Here is an 18200-nt window from a genome sequence, read left to right as displayed (position 1 = left end):
GAAGAAAGACCTTTAAAAAACAAATGTCTCAGACCTTTGCAGCTCTTATGAATCAAAGTACATGAATGTTTTTTGTTTTCTTTTATATTTAATGTTTCATTATTGTGGCGGTAGCTTAGTGGGTCAGAAGAAATGCAAGAAAAAATTTTTTGGTCTATCATTCTTTGAGACCACAAAAGATAGAGCCTTGTGTTACTCAACAGTGACATCTGTCGGTAATTCAGTAGTGGCATAATGGATCTCTAAAGGAAGCATAGGTCAGTATAGTCTTCCTACTGAAAGGGTTAGTCTTGGTGATGTGTAAGCAATGTATACAGAAAAGTTATAAAGGAAGAAAATTCAGCATATGTGAAGGTATGCATTGGACTTTTTGATTATCAGGTCTCAAATTCTGTGACCTAATCAGGTTTCCATTCTTCACTCCATAACACATGATGAAAGCCTGTGTGTGTGAATGGCATGATAGTGGGAATTTATAATATAGTGGATAGTGCCAGGTGGCTGCTATTTGTGGTTTGGGAAACCTAACACAGTATTAGAGGCAGCACAGAGAGAATTTAGGAATACAAATAACTGGATGTTTAATACTCAGTTGATATTTGTTTGGGAAAAATATTAAAATAAGCAATGAATGGCAATGTTTTCAGAACTATTCATGTGAAACGCAAGTATTTGTGCATGCAAATAGGCACCTGTAGACACTAGCAGATAAAAATACCCATTTTGCGTATGCAAGTACATGTTTTCTGGACACACAGGGGTGCACATCTAGTACCCAAACTCCCTCCCAGAGCCCGCACTCCCCCTGCACCCAAACCACCTGCCTCTGCCCAGAGCCCTCTCCCACACTCTGAATCCCTCGGCTCCACCCCCCAGCCCACCCCAAAGCCCTCATCCCCGGCCTACCCCCACCTGGACTAGCCCATAGCCCCCTTCTGCACCCTGAGCCTCTCATTTCTGGCCCCACCACTGAGCCCATACCCCCTCCCACACACCAAGCCCCTGCCCCAGCCTGATGAAAATTAGCAAGTGAGTGAGGGTGGGGGAGAGCCAGCAACAGAAGGAAGGGGGATAGAGTTAGTGGGGGCAGGCTTCGGTTTTGTGCAGTTAGAAAGTTGGCAATCCTAACTGCTGTAAGTGCAGACACTGCCTAAGACCTTGTCTCCACTAGAATTTACTTATGTCACTCAGGGCTGTGAATAATCCAAACCTCTGAACGATGTAAGTTATACCAACCTAAGTGCTGGTGTAGACAGTGCTATGTTGGCAGGAGAGCTTCTCCCACTGACATAGCTATCGCCTCTCATCGAAGTGGAGTAATTAATCCAATGGGAGGACTCTCTCCCATCAGCTTAAAGTGTCTTCACCAGAAGCACTACAGCAGTGCAGCTGCATTGGTGCAGCTGTGCCACTGTAGCACTTAGATGTAGCCAAAGTGTTTGTGAATTCAGCTGATGAGCATTAACGGTTCTTCAGTGTGCTTTGATCTTCTCCTCTTTCAAACAAGAGATCAAAGCATGCTGAGGAACTGTTAGTGCTCATTAGCAGTGTCCATACAGACACACCCCAGCGTGCAGGGAACTAAATGTTCATGTGGACAAGCCCTTTGACTGGGACCCTGGTTTTGGGAGTATTCTTTTTAAAAGCACATTTTGTACCTGTTTTCTTTGTTTTCTTTCTTTATTTGTGAACTACCTTCGCCCAACGAACTGAAGGAGCTGTCAGCCAGTGCAGTTCGTGAATTTGGCAGAAAGCTTGTGTGACAAAGTTCCTCCTCTACCTTGGTGGGTCCTGCGCTTATTGGTGGATTTGCTCACCTCAGTGATCTTCCCCTCTTGTGGAACCCACAGTCTGGGTCAGCTCCTCCTGTGTCTGATCAGGAGTTGGAAGGTTTGGGGGGGAACTCGGGCCCGCCCTCTACTCCGGGTTTCAGCCCAGGGCCCTGTGGATCGCAGCTGTCTATAGTGCCTCCTGTAACAGCTGCATGACAGCTACAACTCCCTGGGCTACTTCCCCATGGCCTCCTCCAAACACCTTCTCTTTTCCTTAATGTCTATACCTATTAACCTCTCTGCGCAGTGTAAGCCCATTACTTTCTGTCATCCTTAGAGGCTGCGGTGAACAAGTTTTCTCCCTCCTTCCTGATGACATCCTTTAGATAGCCTGAAAACTGCTAGTCATGTCCCTCTCAGTCTTCTCTTTCGAACTAACTAAACCTCAATTCTTTCAGCTCTTCTAGGTCATGTTCCAAAGACTGTAATCATTCTTGTTGCCACTTCTTTGGACCCTCTCATTTCTTCCACACATCTTTCCTGAAACTGGCAGCCAGAACTTGGCAACAAACTCCATTTTGAGGCCTAACTTAGCGCTAGAGTAGAGCGGTTAGAGTGACTTCTGGTGTCCTTCCTCACAACACACCATCGTTTAAGTGCATCCGAATCACATTTGCTTTTTTTAAACGCATAACTGGTTGACGTCATATTTAAACTTGTGTCCAACTGATACCTAAGCCCCTTTCTGCCATACTCCTTCCTAGATACGTCTCTTCCATTTTGTATATGTGAAACGTTTTTTTTCCTAAGTGGACGCACTTTGCATTTTGTCTTTATTAAACTTCACTCCTGTTTATCTTCCAGACCATTTCCGCCAATTTGTCCCAGATCATTTTTGAATTAGACCTGTCTTGAAAGCAGTTGCAATCCTCCCGAGTTGGTATCATCTGCAAACTTAATAAGCGTACTTTCTATGCCAATATCTAAGTTGTTGATGAAGATATTGAACAGAGCCAGTCCCAAAACAGACTCCTGCAGAACCCCACTTGTTATACCTTTCCAGCAGGATTGGGAACCATTAATAACTACTCTCTAAGTACGGTTATCCAGCCATATGGTTATCCAGCTGATGGATACTCCCTTTCTAGGATGGCACCTCCCTAACCATTCATGTACGTCAAGCATTCATCAACATACATTCCATATCTTAACAATATTTTAATTTACTGTCTCCACCACTTTCGGAGTGTGTGCTAATTCATTTGAGACTCTCGGCCCTTTAATCACAGAGGGTGGGGGTCTGTTCCTAGGAGCAGTTGCTGTTACAATGAAGTGAAAGTCAGTTAATGTTTGTTTACATTGCATCAATTACAGCTTAAGGCTCACAGCAGGGGTGGTAGCATAGTGTTCACTTCAAGAACAAAGTCAATTAACTTTTTTGTAAGTTTTACATAGTAATAGAGTATCTTTCACAGGACAGATACAATCCATGGTTTCTACAGACAGTTGCTTACAAGTTTTAACAGAAGAACTAAACGATTTTTGTACTTGGTGAAACTGTTGAATTTTTAAAGTGTGAGGGACAAATTATGGGGAGCCCTCTGTCACTTAGGGGAATCACTGTTAGTACCTTCTTTAATATCTCTACAAGCTGACACCTCAAGGATCATGTTTCCACAAGGGCTATTATAGGTTGCCACTTTGCCCACCCCTTTCCACCAAGCCAGTGAGCCCCTATGCAAAAGTCCATAAGCCAAACCTACCACCCAAGCAGAATCTAACTTACTGGGTGGCATGGAAGAAGGACGAGAGAGAGGGAAGGACTGGCTTCATGTAGTTCCTGCTGCTGCTGCCAAAACCACATTCCTGCCCAAACTCTCTAACCTCCCATCCCCTGCAGGTTTATCCCCTGCACCATGTGTAATTTGGAAATCTGGTCACCCTAATTGTTGTAAGTTCATTCACCTATCAAGAAGATAGGGAATGATAGGAATTTAATCGCAGGGCTATTGACATAAAGACGTAGGTCACAGGAGTTTGTGAAGGAAACGCTCCCAATGCTTGTCCTGTAGTTTTTTGTAGTACATCTGAGTATTATGGGGCTGGGCAGATCCCCCAAGCATGCAATTGGTGCCAGTTTCCCTACTTGTGCAGTCAATGCCCTCTACCTTCAGCACTAAACTCCCACACCTACAGGCCAGTTGACTTTATCTCCTCTTCAGCATCACTCCTGGTACCAACTTTTCTTACTCGCTGCTGTTTTGTAACTTTGCATTTAAGAAAAAAAGTATGCATATAAAATCTATATATTTAAATGGAGTTCCTACTTTGCATCATTGTTCAAATATGTTTATTTTTTGTTTTCTTATGAAATCCAAAATTTGGTATGACAGCATATGCCCAAAAGGCAGTGAATCCCAGAATGGAAGAGATAACTTCTTTGATTAGGAATATTTGAGGTGATACACTTCTATAAAAATAAATGCTATTTGGTGATGGATTATTTTGTTGTTTAAAATGGAGGCAAGTTTTACTTTTTAATTTGGTGTGTTAAACGGCTGTTAGGAGCTTTAGGGAAAAAGTGGACAAAAAGCTCTTTGAATTTTTCAAAGAACGTCCTTAAAATGCCTCTTGTGGCTGCATTGATCATTCAGCTCTGAACATTATCAGAAAATATTGCTCTGATCATAGCCTCCATGTTCAGACCCCTTAGTTGTTGATATAATACTTCAGTCTCTGAAACAATTTTCAGAATATTCCTGAGCTCAGATGTGTTCATTTATTTTATCTGAAGGAATAAATACCAGCAGGACCGGTGCCAGGGTTTCTGGTGCCCTAGGCGCCGGGCCGTTTCACCGCCCCGCGCGCAGGTCTCGCAGGTCTGGTGGAGCTGCCGCAGGCATGCCTGCGGCAGTCCACCGGAGCCGCAGAACGCAGTGGACGCGTTCCGCAGAAATCCCTGCGGCAGGTCCATCCGGAGCCGAGGGACCAGTAGACCCTCCTCTGCAGGTACGACTGCGCAGCTCCCCGGAGCCGCCTGCGCCCCCCCAGCAAAATGCCGCCCCCCATAATGCTGAGGGGGGGCCAGGGCAACATCCCGATGGACACGTTAGGGAACTGCAGCACTTTGTATCACAGGGGAAAGCTTAGAAAAACAGCATCATAGTTGCAACAAAATGACCTATCTTGTAGTGGGATTATGACCTCTCGTGAACCTCAACAGCAGGCCACTTCCTCCTGCTTTGACACCAGGACAACTCCACCAGACACTGCCCGTAAGCTCACCCGGTAACCTGGGCATGCATCTTTAACTTAGCTCTCTTTCTAGAGCCTCACATCGCGCTGCTAAATCTTACCAATTCTTTCTGCGGACTTCTGTAAGTCATGGCCTGTCCATGCCATCACACAGTGAACTCTGCCAACCATCTCACATCTGATTATGCACTATTTTCTTCCGAGCCATAGACAAATGCAATCTGCCCCACCAGATCCATTCAGAATGTGTGCAAAAGACCATGTCGCTGCTCATGGACTTCGACCATGCCGCTCACTTCTTGTGTCCCCTCACGGGCTCCCCTCTCTAGTTCATCAACAGAACTGGCTTTCTCCACTTTCAAGGCCTTCCCCATCCTCACTGGCTATTGAGAGGCGCATCCCACCGTCCACTCTGCCAGTGGGCTCCAGCCGTCATGTCCACTCTGCACAAGCCAAGCGCTTTCGCACTTTCCCCGCTGCTGCCCGCCCCATCCCGCCGCAAGGAGACTCCCCATAAACCTCCACAAAGCGCCTCATTACTCTCCCCACAATTCCTCCCTGCGGACCTACAAAATACTGCAACGATTAGGCAGTTTGTGTCTGAGGCCACAGCCGGCCTGCTGACTGAGATTCTTCACTGTAGAGGGGTCAGGCTCCATTGTGCAGCGCAATGATTTAGTTTAGTTCATATTGTGTGATTATGATAACTAGAGCATATGTCATATAGTCATTGTAGATGCTAAAGAGCTAAGTATAGGGATATAGAATATCAGAGTTGGTCAGGTAGTTAGAAGTGGATAGAAATGTATGCAGTGACTAAAGTGAGTAGGGCTGAAACGCAAGGCCGACAGCTGAGACCTGTCAGAGTATCACTTACCATACTGAAGGCCATAAGCTTGAGAAATCCGTAGACATTAAGTAGTTACCAAAGAATGGCCCTGTGCTACAAGAATGGGAAAAGATGGCGACGCAAGGGAATATGCAAAAAAGAAACAGAAGAGTAAATGTGTTCTAACAAGATCCACACAACGCCCTAGATGGCAAGGGTACACAATGTGCCCAAAGTCGCAATGAGGTAAGCAGAATCACCTTATAAAAGAAGGTGCCTAGAAGTGAGAAATGTGAGCTCCTATGGGAACCATCCTCTACGAGATCAATCCATGAGAGGACCCATCAACACTAACACATCTAGGAGGATGTGACATAACTATATGTGTAACTTGTGCATAGGGTCTCGAATAGAAATTCTATCTGCTTGGTAACCATAATTTGCAGGTAACTTTAATAACTGTGGTAAGTAGAGCGAGTACTGGTAAATTGTGGTCACTACCCTTGGTCTTTATGTGTCCTAGAGACTCTAAAGCGAAGCATGCAGAGGTGGACTTTCACTCTGTAAGCGTGAAACTGTCGTCACCGAGAGCGAGAAAACCCACGTGTGGTACTACCACCTTACTCATCCATTTAAATAATAAAAGGCTAGAATTTTTCTTTGCACTAACCTCTAGGATTGCTTCAAGTGATTTCCCGTGTTTTCTAAGAAAAGGGGATGAACCGAAGCTTTCAGTTTATGAGGGTGAACAAGCTTGTCAGCAGAACCCGTTGTTTGAATTCTAGAGATAGTCTCAGTCATGGTCTCCCTGAACTCCTTTTGCCAAACCTAGCCATAGATGCGAAATCACCTGAAGAGCGAGAGTCCTGAATCAAATGAACTGAACCGAATGAAATCATTTCCTCGTGCTGACTGCATCTGGGCAGATTCCATGGTACATAACTCCTTTGCAGCATATGTCATATGACTCACCGTACGCAGATACCATTCACATTGGATAGCAGAGCGACAAGACAAGCAAGCCCTAAGTGACACAAGAGTGGCCTCAGGTGTTTATTTAACAATGCACTGTTGGTGCACAATTTAGTTACCCTGTAGCTAAGGTCCACCTCCCCAATTGGCGCTGAATGGTTTTGTGCCACACAAAGTCAGGAATGGGCTTGGTTAAAAAAAAAATAAGCCAGTTAAAGCCCCAGTCCAAGGAGAGTGTCCAGGTGAAGCCAAATGAAGAACTGAGTTCCTTATAGTACCACTTCCTCTGACATCCCCGTGAGACTGAAGCCAGACCATCTGTCCAGACGGGCAGGGAGGATCCCAGGTCGCGCGCTCCCTATCCCACACTCAGCACTGCCCTCGTACAGAATGTTCTTTGCAATAGCGTCAGGTCCTCGACTTGGCCACATCCGCTACTTTAGGGAAGTACTCGGAGACAGAGACCAGACGCTCCGGCAACACTGAGTTGCGGTCAGGAAACCAACAGGTGGCGATGACTGTCTGGAATGTTGGAACAGCTGGAGAAAGGATATCCAGGGCAAAGAAAAGGGGCTAGCTACATAGCAAGAGGCACCAAGCAATTAAAAGAAATAGTACAGAGATCGTCAGAAACATGTCTCAGAAGATGCACCGCACGAGCACAGGTGCATAGCCGTCCAAGCCAAGCGCAGAGCTCCATGCACAATACCCAGGCACTAATGCCAGGAAGCAGGCCCCTAGCAGCTAGCACAAGGGCACCTGCGACATGCACCAGGACTCGCACTTCCAAACGCTGAGTGCAGTGGATCATGGCCCGCGAGAACACCAGGTGCCAGGAGTCACATATTCGCCCCCACCCAAAGCACAATCTCCACCCCGGGGCAGCAGCAGGATCAGGGGTTGTCAGGTAATTCAAGAACCAGGCCAGAGCAGCAAAGCTGTGGGAGGAACAAGCCAGACGTACTCACCTGTTTAGTGCGAAGAGACAACCTCTACCTGAACTTCATTCCCGAGTCCGAGCTGAAGCAAGCAGACAGTTGAAACTCAGGTGCAACAGAGCCCCAAGAATCCTCTGCAGGTCCTTCTGTTATAGCCACCCGGCCTAGTGGAAAATACATTCATACATCACATTCAGTCGGGAAATCCTGAGCATGCGATCACCCATGGCTACCCCTAAGACCCAGACCCAGCCTGGACAAGAAAGGGGAAACAGCCATAGAGACAGGAAGGCTGGATGAGGGCGCTGCCTGGGACCCTGGCTGATCCAGAGGAGGACCGACCTCAACAGAACGGGGCAGCATAGCAGGGCTTCAGTGCCACAGCAGGTAGTGGATGGTGGCCTTTCGCTCTCCTGGAGAGGGTGTGGTCAAGCCGAAGGCTCAAAAGACTGAAACATGGATCCTTCGCACTGGCAGTGCATGAGACTGGACCTGACCAAGCAGGACAGATCCGCCCCGCAGTACGTACAGAAAGTTCAGCAGAGTCGATTACCAGTGGCACCAGCCACAAGCCTGCCCTTACCGAAAAGGGCAAGTGACAGGTGTAATGCTCTTGCCCACTCCAGCTGGCACATCAGGAGAGCATGGTACTAGTGCATGCACCCATCCTAGAACACAGCCGATCATGTGGGGGATCTTGGAGTAGAGAGGCTATCATAATCGACACATCTCGACATGCCCAGTCAGGGAAGCTCACCGCATGTCCCCAAGACACATTAGAGGGAAACCACTGACTGTGATTCTGCGGGACTGTTGAATTCTCAAGCTGGTGCCTCCAGTCGACTCCATGCTGGAGGAACTCCTCCAGCCGTCTGAAACTCGGCCCCGGAGACAAACGTCAGGCTGGCTCAAAGTCGGACTGGGCCTACTTAATAGCTCCAGCCCAGAGAAGCCCAGAGACTCTGGACATTGCAGCCATTCTTGAGAGCCCTCTGAACTCCAATAATACAGCCACCAAGATAATACACTTTGGGCACATCCCATGTTGCAGCAATAGTGTGTACATGTACATGATGAATGAGTAATTGTTGTGCCTGAGTGTTTGTGTGCAATGCATGCGCTGTCTTTACTGATGTCCTCAGACTTAGCTCTTGTGGTATTGCGAATTAAGTCTGCCAGACTGCAAGATCCCCCAAACACAAAGACACCACCAGGGAAACAAGCAGTTAAATCATTCACACTGCGCAACATATACTCTGCAACATCAGCTCCCCCTGCCACCTCCTTCGCCTTCCTTCTGCCCCACCAGTCCAGACAGCTCCCTCCTCACCCATTCGCATCATCACCCAGGCGCCTCCAGCCTGCCCCAGAGCAGTACAATTCATGAAACCATCACACTGGCGCTGCCTTCCATCTGACAGTCCACTGCAGGCCATCTCCACTCCCAGAGAGGCACTTGTGATTTATGTACATCTCAGACAGAAAAACAATGCATGATGAGCCAGGCCGCATTAAAGCCACTCTCAGAGCAATCTGTATCCCTGGGATCTGTACATCTCCCCCACTTCACCTCCTCTCCTGCACCTTTCTACTCCCCATTGTTACAGTCATTTAAAAGTCGGCGATCGTGAGCTTTTTGGTGTGTGTCACTTGAGCACGAGCGAGGGGCTCAGGGGCCCTGGACCCCAGGGGCCTCCAAGTGTGTACGGGGCGGGGGGTCTGGATACAAAGAATGGTGCGAAGATCAACAAGAGAACATGTGCTGTCATGCTAACAGGGAGGAGCAAGTTAGAGACAAGCCCCCTCTGTGAGGTCACCGAGCGCCAATTCTTTTGTAGCCTGTGACCAAGAGCAGGCAAGGGCCTACCTGGGTGGCAGATGCAGATCTCGCCAGCGGGGGGCCTCAACAGCTCAAACCCACAAGCGCCTGAATGTGCCCCCGGGCCAGTGCAGAAGCCGAGCAGATGGGGAGAGGGCACCCAGCCAGAAGGCCCCTAGGGGCCACTTTTGTGCCATCCAAGCTCTCCAGAACACCCCGCCGTGAACGTGAGCGTCAGGGTAACAGAGCAACAGCAGAGACAGAAACGGGGAGGGGCGACACGCCTGTTCTGTGAGCCTATAAGGGTAACCCTTCCAGGGCTGAGCTGTCACAGGCGTACCGCTGGTCAGCACCCGCCTCGGATCCCAGGGACATACCAGGGTTCCAGCCACAAGAGGATTCAGGACCATGATCGGAAGGCTGGCAAGACCAACAAATAGCGTCAAGACAACCATGAGCAGGCTACAGTCCTGAGTCCCACCCTCAGCGAGCCTCACCAGCCAAATGGGGTAGGATTGGTATACCGTCATAGAGATCAAGGCCTCCTCACAATTGGCGGACCCCTGCAGGCAGGGGCTGGCAAATGCATGGTCCCACCCCCGGGCAGGTTGGCAAGGGAACCACCACAACGAGCCTGAACCTCAGAGCCTCCCGGGCAGGGGCAACGCCACGGAGCCTGGAACCCTCAGAGCCCGGCGTGGCATGCCACGGAGCTGGGCCCCAGCGCTCGGGTACACGCACGGCCAATAGAGCCTGACCAGCTCCATCACAGCGGGACAGCACAGCAAACAAACTCAGCCTATCGGTGGAAGGTCACTGGCAGGACGACAAACACTGTAAGAGAAGAGTTCACATGTGGGTCATGCGGCAGATCTCGTTGGGAGAAAGAGGCCTCCTGCGCAGTCAGAGTGGTTTTCCCTTCCCTTCCCGAACTGCTGGGAAAGAGTGGCCAAAACAACTCCGGACCATCTTGAAGAACCCAGCAGAGCATAGCCAAGCTGGAGAGGTGAGATGGCTGTTTGCATCACAGCCCTGGAGAGGCCCAGGCACTAGCCAGCACGGTATCCATAATATTTAGAGCCTTTTTAAGTCTCCATGTGTTTTCGTGAAGCTCCTGGGAGAACTGCCCTGCTAGCCCCGAAGGGCCTGAGACAAGTGCCTATCCCCCGTGCTGGTCTGAGCACTTGCAGATTAAATTCGCATCCTACGTTAGGTGGGCCTTAGGCTCACGAGAGCGGCGGCTACGCACACAGAAAGAGCCCAAATGGGAGACTAGCCAGGTGCTCCGCATCGCAGATGCCGGAATGGCTGACCAGGATTGCAAGTTTTCAGCCTGACAGAGCACCCATCAAATGCGCCCTGAGAGACAGTGATAAACTGGGTTTGTGCTAAGTCCCTCTACACCCATCCCCAACTCATGGTGTGCATGAAGGAGAAAAGGATCAACCTGGTGGGGGCAAGGCCTGGGAAACCAGGGGAACAAACCTGACACTGGCAGGATGTCCAGTGTCTGAGGCAGTACACAGCCATATCGCGAGCTTCCTTTGTCTGAAGACAGTGAAAAGAACCAGCATCCCAGGCAGGGCAAAGCTGATACCAGTATTCTCTCAGATACACACTGCTGCCGACCCACATACTGTGAGATGACCCGCTGATTGCTGGAACCTGAGGTGGGTGCTTCTGCCCGCGTCTGTCCAGACCCGCTCTGGATGACAAATTCTGTCCCTCCAGTTGGGTCTCCAGTCCCACCATGAAGCCTGATCAAAAACTTATTCCATTTAAGCAGGGTGAAAGTAAAAACAGCTCCTTACTGGTATGGGTCCACTCTGAGCCCCCGCCAAGGCGCGGAGCTCGACAGAAGGGGTGGGGCCAGGTGCAAAAGTAAGTTACATTCTTATCCCACTCCGAAACCAAGCAACCACTCCCTACGTACTTCAGGATCCCTCCATGTGCATGCCTAGATAAGAAATAAAGCTACTGGTATTACTACCGACCAGCACTGTTCTGTAATAAAAATTTTCTATTGAATAAAGCCGAAAACTGGAAAACTCACTGCATATTTCCGTCCTTGTCCTCTCCTCCCCTCCCGCCAGGCTGCTGGGATGCGCAGGCTCCATGTTCCCTGCTGACCCACACACTCAGCAGGGCTGCAGAGGACTCACCCTCTAGTGTTGTAGCAGCGTGAGGGTGACTGGCTGACGGAGAAGCTCCAAGGTAGCCGCTGCCTGCATAAGAAAGTTTAAACTAGCCGTCCTGGGTCTGAACCATGGGGATTTCGGGCTATTTCGGGCATCCTTGTTAATTCACTCATGGTGGTTGTATCATAGATTGAACTTGGAAATGATCTGATATTGATGTGTATTTGGGTATATATATTGAAAATCGCCTCATCCAGGGGGTAGGAAATAGAAACTGCCATCTTGGGTCACTCCCTCACCCCCTAACAAACCGTGAAGTGGAATGTAACAAGGATGCCAGAACGAAGCCCTGAATCCCATGGTGTCAGACAGAGTGTGACAGCGAAAGTTATAAACTGTTTCCATGCAGCAGCAGGCTACTGAGGGAGGCTTCTCCCCAGCCAGTGCCTCCTGCTCCTGCACTAAGCTAGGGGAAGCCCTGCAACCCCTGCGAGAGGGAGGGACGTGGGGGAAGCAGAGCCAGCTGATGGGGGCAGCCCTGGCGTGGAGAGGAGAACGGAGAGAAACAACAACAAATGTGAACAGTGAGTTTCCCTCCAAGCTTTAATAGCGTTAGAGTTTGAACTTTTGTTAATTTAGCAAAGAAGGTGAAGAGTGAGCAGTCTGAATGCGCCCACGTAATTGCTGGTACACTATTGCACCTTTTTTTTCCCCGGGTACTCTTCCGGTACGGGCCCTACCCAACTACTTTCGCCCGTAAGAGAGCGAACAGAGCACCCACACCTAAAGAAAGGAGCCACGACTCTTGTTTTATGAGTAAAGCGGTCAGCAGCGTGCTTCCCAAGGGCTGATCTTTTGTGGCTATGTTCGTTTTTAAAGATTTGTGGGTTTTTGTGTTTAGAAATCATAGAAATTTTAAATAATGAAAAAGAAAAGAAGAAAGAGAGAACTAAGATGTGGTAAAAACGGTTTAAAAAAAGAAGAAAATGAAAAAAGAGAAACAATAAAGAGCAGAAAACAACGAAGAAAAATAAGAGAAGAAGGAAAAAAGAAAGAAAGAAAAAAGAAAGAAAAAGAAAGGAAAGAAGAAAGAACACAAGATAAGAAAAAAGAAAAAGAAAAAAAGAAAAGAAAGCAAAAAAAAAACAAAAGAGGAAGCAAGAAAAAACAAAAAGACAGAAAAAAGGAAGAAAAAAAAGAATAAAAAGAAAAGAAAAACAACTAGAAAAAGAAGAAAAAAAGGAGAAGAAAAAAAAAAAAACAAAAAAAAAAGATAAACACAATAGAAAAAGAAGATAAAAAAAAAAATGAAAAAAAAAAAAACGAAAAAATTTGTTATTTGTGTTGCTAATGTAGTGATTGGTTTATGCTTGATTTGCATTGTTGGTCTTAGTGTTATGTTGATCCTGTGTGTCTCGGTTAGAGTTTGAGTATTTTTTGCATGTAGGGTCTTGTTTATTTGTGCGTTGTGGCTTGGTGGGTTTTGTTGTGGGGAGTCGTTATGGGGGTTTATTGGAGTAGTAGTATGTGTTGTGTGGGTAGTTTTGTTGTTTAATTTTAATTGTAGTTGGGTTATTTGTTTTGTTGTATTAGACGTTTGTATTGGTGTCTGTGGTTCGAAGTTTTTGTTGTTTGTTCTGGTTTTGGTTTGTGTTTTGTTTTGTGTTTTATGTTTGGGGTGAGTTATTTTGTTTGTGTTCGGTATTGGTCTGTATTTGTTTGTATTGTGTTTGATTTTAAGTGTTTTTGGTGTTGTTTTTTTGTCTTATTTTTATTTGTTGGGTTCTAAGTTTTTTGGGTTTGGTATTGTTGTTTGGTATGGTGTTTGGTTATTGTTTTTCTGGGTTTTTGAATTTTTCGATTGTGTTTTGATTATTTGTTATTTTTATGAGTTTGCTTGGGATTGTTTGGATTATTTTTTTGGTTATGTCTATAGGGGGTTGGTTTTTTGAGACTGCTGACTAGATACTATTTTTGTTTTGCTTCAATTATAATGGGGTATTTATTCTGTTGTTTCTGGTCCTATGTTTTCTTGCATTTCATATACTTGTCAAAACCACGGCCGTTTACTGATCGTTTACTTTCCTTCCTCTTAGGGTAGAGTGGTAAAAGCATACCCATTCGTGTAGGTACTGTGTTGGTGTCCGATTATTCTGGGTATTCTAGGGGCCTGGCAGGTATTTGTTGTGGCTTTTGCTCGTTGTTCATGTTTAGGTGTTCGTTACATTTATAGGGTATCTTCTAGTCTTCTTTTCTTTTTTTTTTTTTTTTATAAATTTTTTTTTTTTTTTGGTTAGTCTTCCCCCCCGTCTTCCCTCTTTCCTCTTCCCCCACCCTGCCCCCACTCATTTTTCTCCTCCCTGCCTTCCACTCTCCCCTTTTCGCTAGCGACTGCCTAAGTCGTAAATTGATAGGCGCGGCCCTGATATCTGCAGAATATGAAACAGACTCAATGGTAGTGTTTCATCCTTCCTAGGAGAAAGGGTGGTCTGGTTTAGTAGTATGTGATACAAACAATATGGACAGATAATTTTTTCATTTATATTCTCATTTTAACATTGATCTGTTCCTTCCTATGTTATTTCTGGATATATTAGCAGTGCATAGATTCCTTATCAATATTTGTTAGAAGTTAGTGAAACATTTTTGATGGATTTCGTGCATGTGTGACTTATTTTCTGAAGTTAAAGTTTTACAGGCGTCTTATGATATATAGAATTATATATTCGAAACTAGGATGGCAATGTTTTAATTGCTTTACTTTTATGATATGTTTGAATGTCCATGTCTATGAATTGTTTCATTTATCTATTATCAATTTCAGCGCGATGTTTAATTTACAGCAAGCCTTTTTCTGTTCTTATTTCGGATGTGGTCGTATTTATCTTTGTTGCAGTGACAAATTTATATATGTTTATTGATTTTTTTGTCATTGCATATAATCCTCTCTTTTTTTCTGCTAGGTGATTTAATTTCCTCACCTTGTTACTTAATCCGTTTGTTATTTTAGTTACCAACATTTTTATAGCCTAAGTTACATATCTTTTAATTCTCACTTTTTACAAGATCATTCATAAAAATGTTAATTTTTTATTTATTTCTTTATTAATAAAATATTTTACTTGTTGAGGATTTACCTCAATATAGTTTCACTGAAATGTTTTAGACTCATTCAAGAGCCCAGTTTCAGTTTCATTAAAGATAAGTTTTTCTCACCAGTGTTGTTTTGTCTCAATACAAGGATTTGTGTTTGTTTTATTCATATATATGGTAATAGAATAAATTCCTCATCTCCCAATATGAAAACAACTCATTGTTTATGACTTCTTTGTATGATTTTTTTATATTGTTTGAGTTTCTTTCAGTATAATTCTAGGGATCTCAGCTCGCTATAACTTTTTCAAAAAAAACAAAAAAGAGAAATTTTTTGTTTTGGTTTTTTTGTGGCTTTTTATTATTCCTAAGTTTCTTATGTATTAAATCATTCCACGTTTGTTTTGGGTCTCTATAGTATTGTTGTTCGCTAGTTTGTTTGCTGAGAGAAGATTGCATACTTTCGTGATTTCAGAAGATTTATAGCAGCAGATCTTTGTTTAATGATTCACTGCAGCATATGGTGGAAGTCAGTTTAACAAGGACAGACAAGCTTTTACTTTCAACAAACAAGGCTGAAACTTCATCTCTCAGTAGTTACCGAACAACAGTGTTTTTGTTTGTATTTTCCGCCTGCTATTACAGCCTTGAGCTAGACCTCGTCGCATCTTTCGGCGGGAGAGCAGTCCTTCACTACGGTGATTTTATTCGATTTTCATTATATCCAGTTTTTTGTAAATAGATTGGTATTATTAAGTCGATCGCACGCGCAGCCACACTAGAGCACATTATATTGCTGGCGGGTGCCGTCCATTTATGAACTATTTCTTGTCGAGGCTAGCATTGATTATTTCGGGATGCGTTGTCTTACTGTGGGTTACTATGTCTCCAAAGTATGCTATCCATTAGTTTCCTGTCAGTCTTACTCCCCGCCCTTGATCTGTGGTGATGATCCTTAAATTTTTGCATGATTGGTTGCAAGAACAGTTGTCACAGGTATGATTCTGGGTAAATGTCACTTACTCTATATTCCTTCTCTCGTGAACGCATTACGTGCAGGCTAATGCAGTTTCGGCCACAGCTTATTTCCGCGGTGGAACCTGATAGCCCTGGCAGGACACATAGCAGGACACGAATGGAGCACCATTTTTGCCTTTGGTTCCTTTCACGTATGTTACATGCGGATGCCAGCTGACAGAGGCGGGTAGGCGGTCGCAGTGCAAACTAGAACCAGCAGCGCATTCGTTTCCAGTTGCAAGCTCGCAGCGAGAGAGTATGAATTAGCAGTGCATATCTGGTAATACGTCGATGTGGCCATTGTAAATTATGATGAGAAGAACCCCGGCTTATCGCAAGTCCCGTGATTTCCTGATATTGTCCAGGTCTGCGTGTCATGGTGCTTCCTGGCTGGCCTTGAGCTGAGTTGGCCGCGAGGGCAGCAAAGACAAAATGGAATAGACTCCCCGGTCATCTCTCTTTATGTTGTATCCAAAAATATGAGTCAGTCCCTGGCCTAGAATATGGGAAAGTGTGCTGGACAACCAGTGTATCAAGAACCCAGAAGTACAGCCGCTCCGTGTCAAATTCCGACAGAATGCATCGAAAGACTGCATGCCATTTTCATATGGGGCGGTGACCCCTTCGCAAACACCCCACTCGTTGAATATCCTTCTCCACCCCCAACCTTTCTGGCTCAGTGGAAGTGTCCCCACCATTTTGTGTGATGAAGTATCCATAAGAATGCGAAATAAGATAACACTGAATTTTAGTGAGATAAAAGAGGGGAGGCAGCCTCCAAGGCTGCCTATGCAGTAGTACCACGGCAGGACTAAACCGGATGAGGAGAGAGGAGTCCAGCTATGCTCCGCATTGAACATTGGTGTCCCAGGTCACGACAAGAAATCTTGGGGTTTAGTGTTCAGTGGAGGTCAGGAGCCCATAATATGATCTGGGACCTCCTTTAATCTTGGGGGATTTTCACATGAGTGGAGGAGGAGGGCTCAAGCCCCATCTCGGCGCTCAATTGCGCATCAATAGCCTGTATCCAGCGTTAAGCACAGGCTATAAGCCCGTTTCTCCCTGCTGCAGGGGACGCGATTAATCTTAGGCACATCTACCAGAAATGACCAGAGAGTTTACACTATTTTACCACCAGGCGCCACCATAGGATTCAATAAGACTCTTAAGGCGGAGGCGACCTCAAGAAGGGGCATCGAGTCCGTCCCCCCTCAATAGGCAGGACCAAATACCGGTCGTCACACCATGGGACCCCGCATTCACACTATATTCTTGAAGGTCCAGCCACGGATGACGTACACTCCTACTACTTGGAAGCTGAATTGTACTCGCAATGAGGGATGAGTATAGGCAAGTCATATTGTACTCATCTGCCCACCGGGAATGTCCGCGAGCAGAAGGGGAGGGGCGACAGTAGCGATGCCTGCTCCTATGCAACTTGCTGCAGTCCCGTTCTATTTTTCCAGGTGGCTCACTATTCACTCAGTGCCATAACACGGGCCCATGTGCAAGCGGAAGGACTAATAAGGGAATACACTATTTATATTCAGCTACTAAGTCGAAACGCAAAAATATCTTTATATTTCATCCCTCTTTTCCTTCTATGTGGGGGCTGGAGGGAGGGTGTAAAGCATGATGACATAGGTTATTAAGGGCCCTGCGCAATAATATCTCCAGTACAATGCGTGTTTTGATCCTATCAGGCATTGGCTCAGCCAAGAATGCAAAGCCTTTTCGGAGACTGCTGGGACTGTTGGGATAGCTGGAGTCCTCAGTAAACTCCCCCCACCCTCGTCTATCTTCTAAGCCAATCAGGTAATTGGAGTTCTTTGGGCTTCCCAAAGATTATGCTGCTGTACACAGCACGGGTTATGACCATGGGGTCCTCTTCTCTGCGCGCCTTCATCATCAATAGGCCTGGAGATTTTTTCAACGTGTGCTTTTGGGCATTAGGACACCTCACCTTTTTCTTCTGTTTAGTAGGGATATTTGAAGCTGTGAAATGAACCCAGTGAATATAATCGTCCTCCTTTTACTCATTGCTCCCCCCATTACTCCGTCTTCATCTTCATGTCGACCCATACACTAAGAATCACTAAAGATTAATCTCCCCCACGTATTTCGGTTCCCACATTTGCTGGAGCTCTTTATTTGGATTTGGGACTGCATTAGCCACCTCGTGGCTCGCCTATCTCAGAGAGGCCTTACACGGAGCTGGCAAAAAGTTCAGAAATGAAATGCACAGTTTGCGGGGCTGGTTTTCTCCCCTGAAGACGCCTTATTAACGAACTCATGTGTGCCCACTTGGTCATGCGAATGGCGTTCAGTTCTCACTACTGTCTAGAGCGTCAAATGGTGCATCTCTCT

At 46.1% G+C, this 18200-nt stretch overlaps 1 protein-coding gene across 7 annotated transcripts in view; it reads left to right on the top strand.

Annotated features, from left to right (window-relative positions):
• THADA (THADA armadillo repeat containing) overlaps positions 1 to 18200 on the top strand; it is a 358450-nt gene that overhangs the window by 209037 nt on the left and 131213 nt on the right. The window lies entirely within an intron of this gene.

Source organism: Chelonoidis abingdonii, chromosome 3 (assembly GCF_003597395.2).
Source record: "Chelonoidis abingdonii isolate Lonesome George chromosome 3, CheloAbing_2.0, whole genome shotgun sequence".
Classification (NCBI taxonomy): Eukaryota; Metazoa; Chordata; order Testudines; family Testudinidae; genus Chelonoidis; species Chelonoidis abingdonii.
The sequence above is the reverse complement of the archived record's forward strand: the minus strand, read 5'-3'. Positions and strand labels throughout refer to the sequence as shown.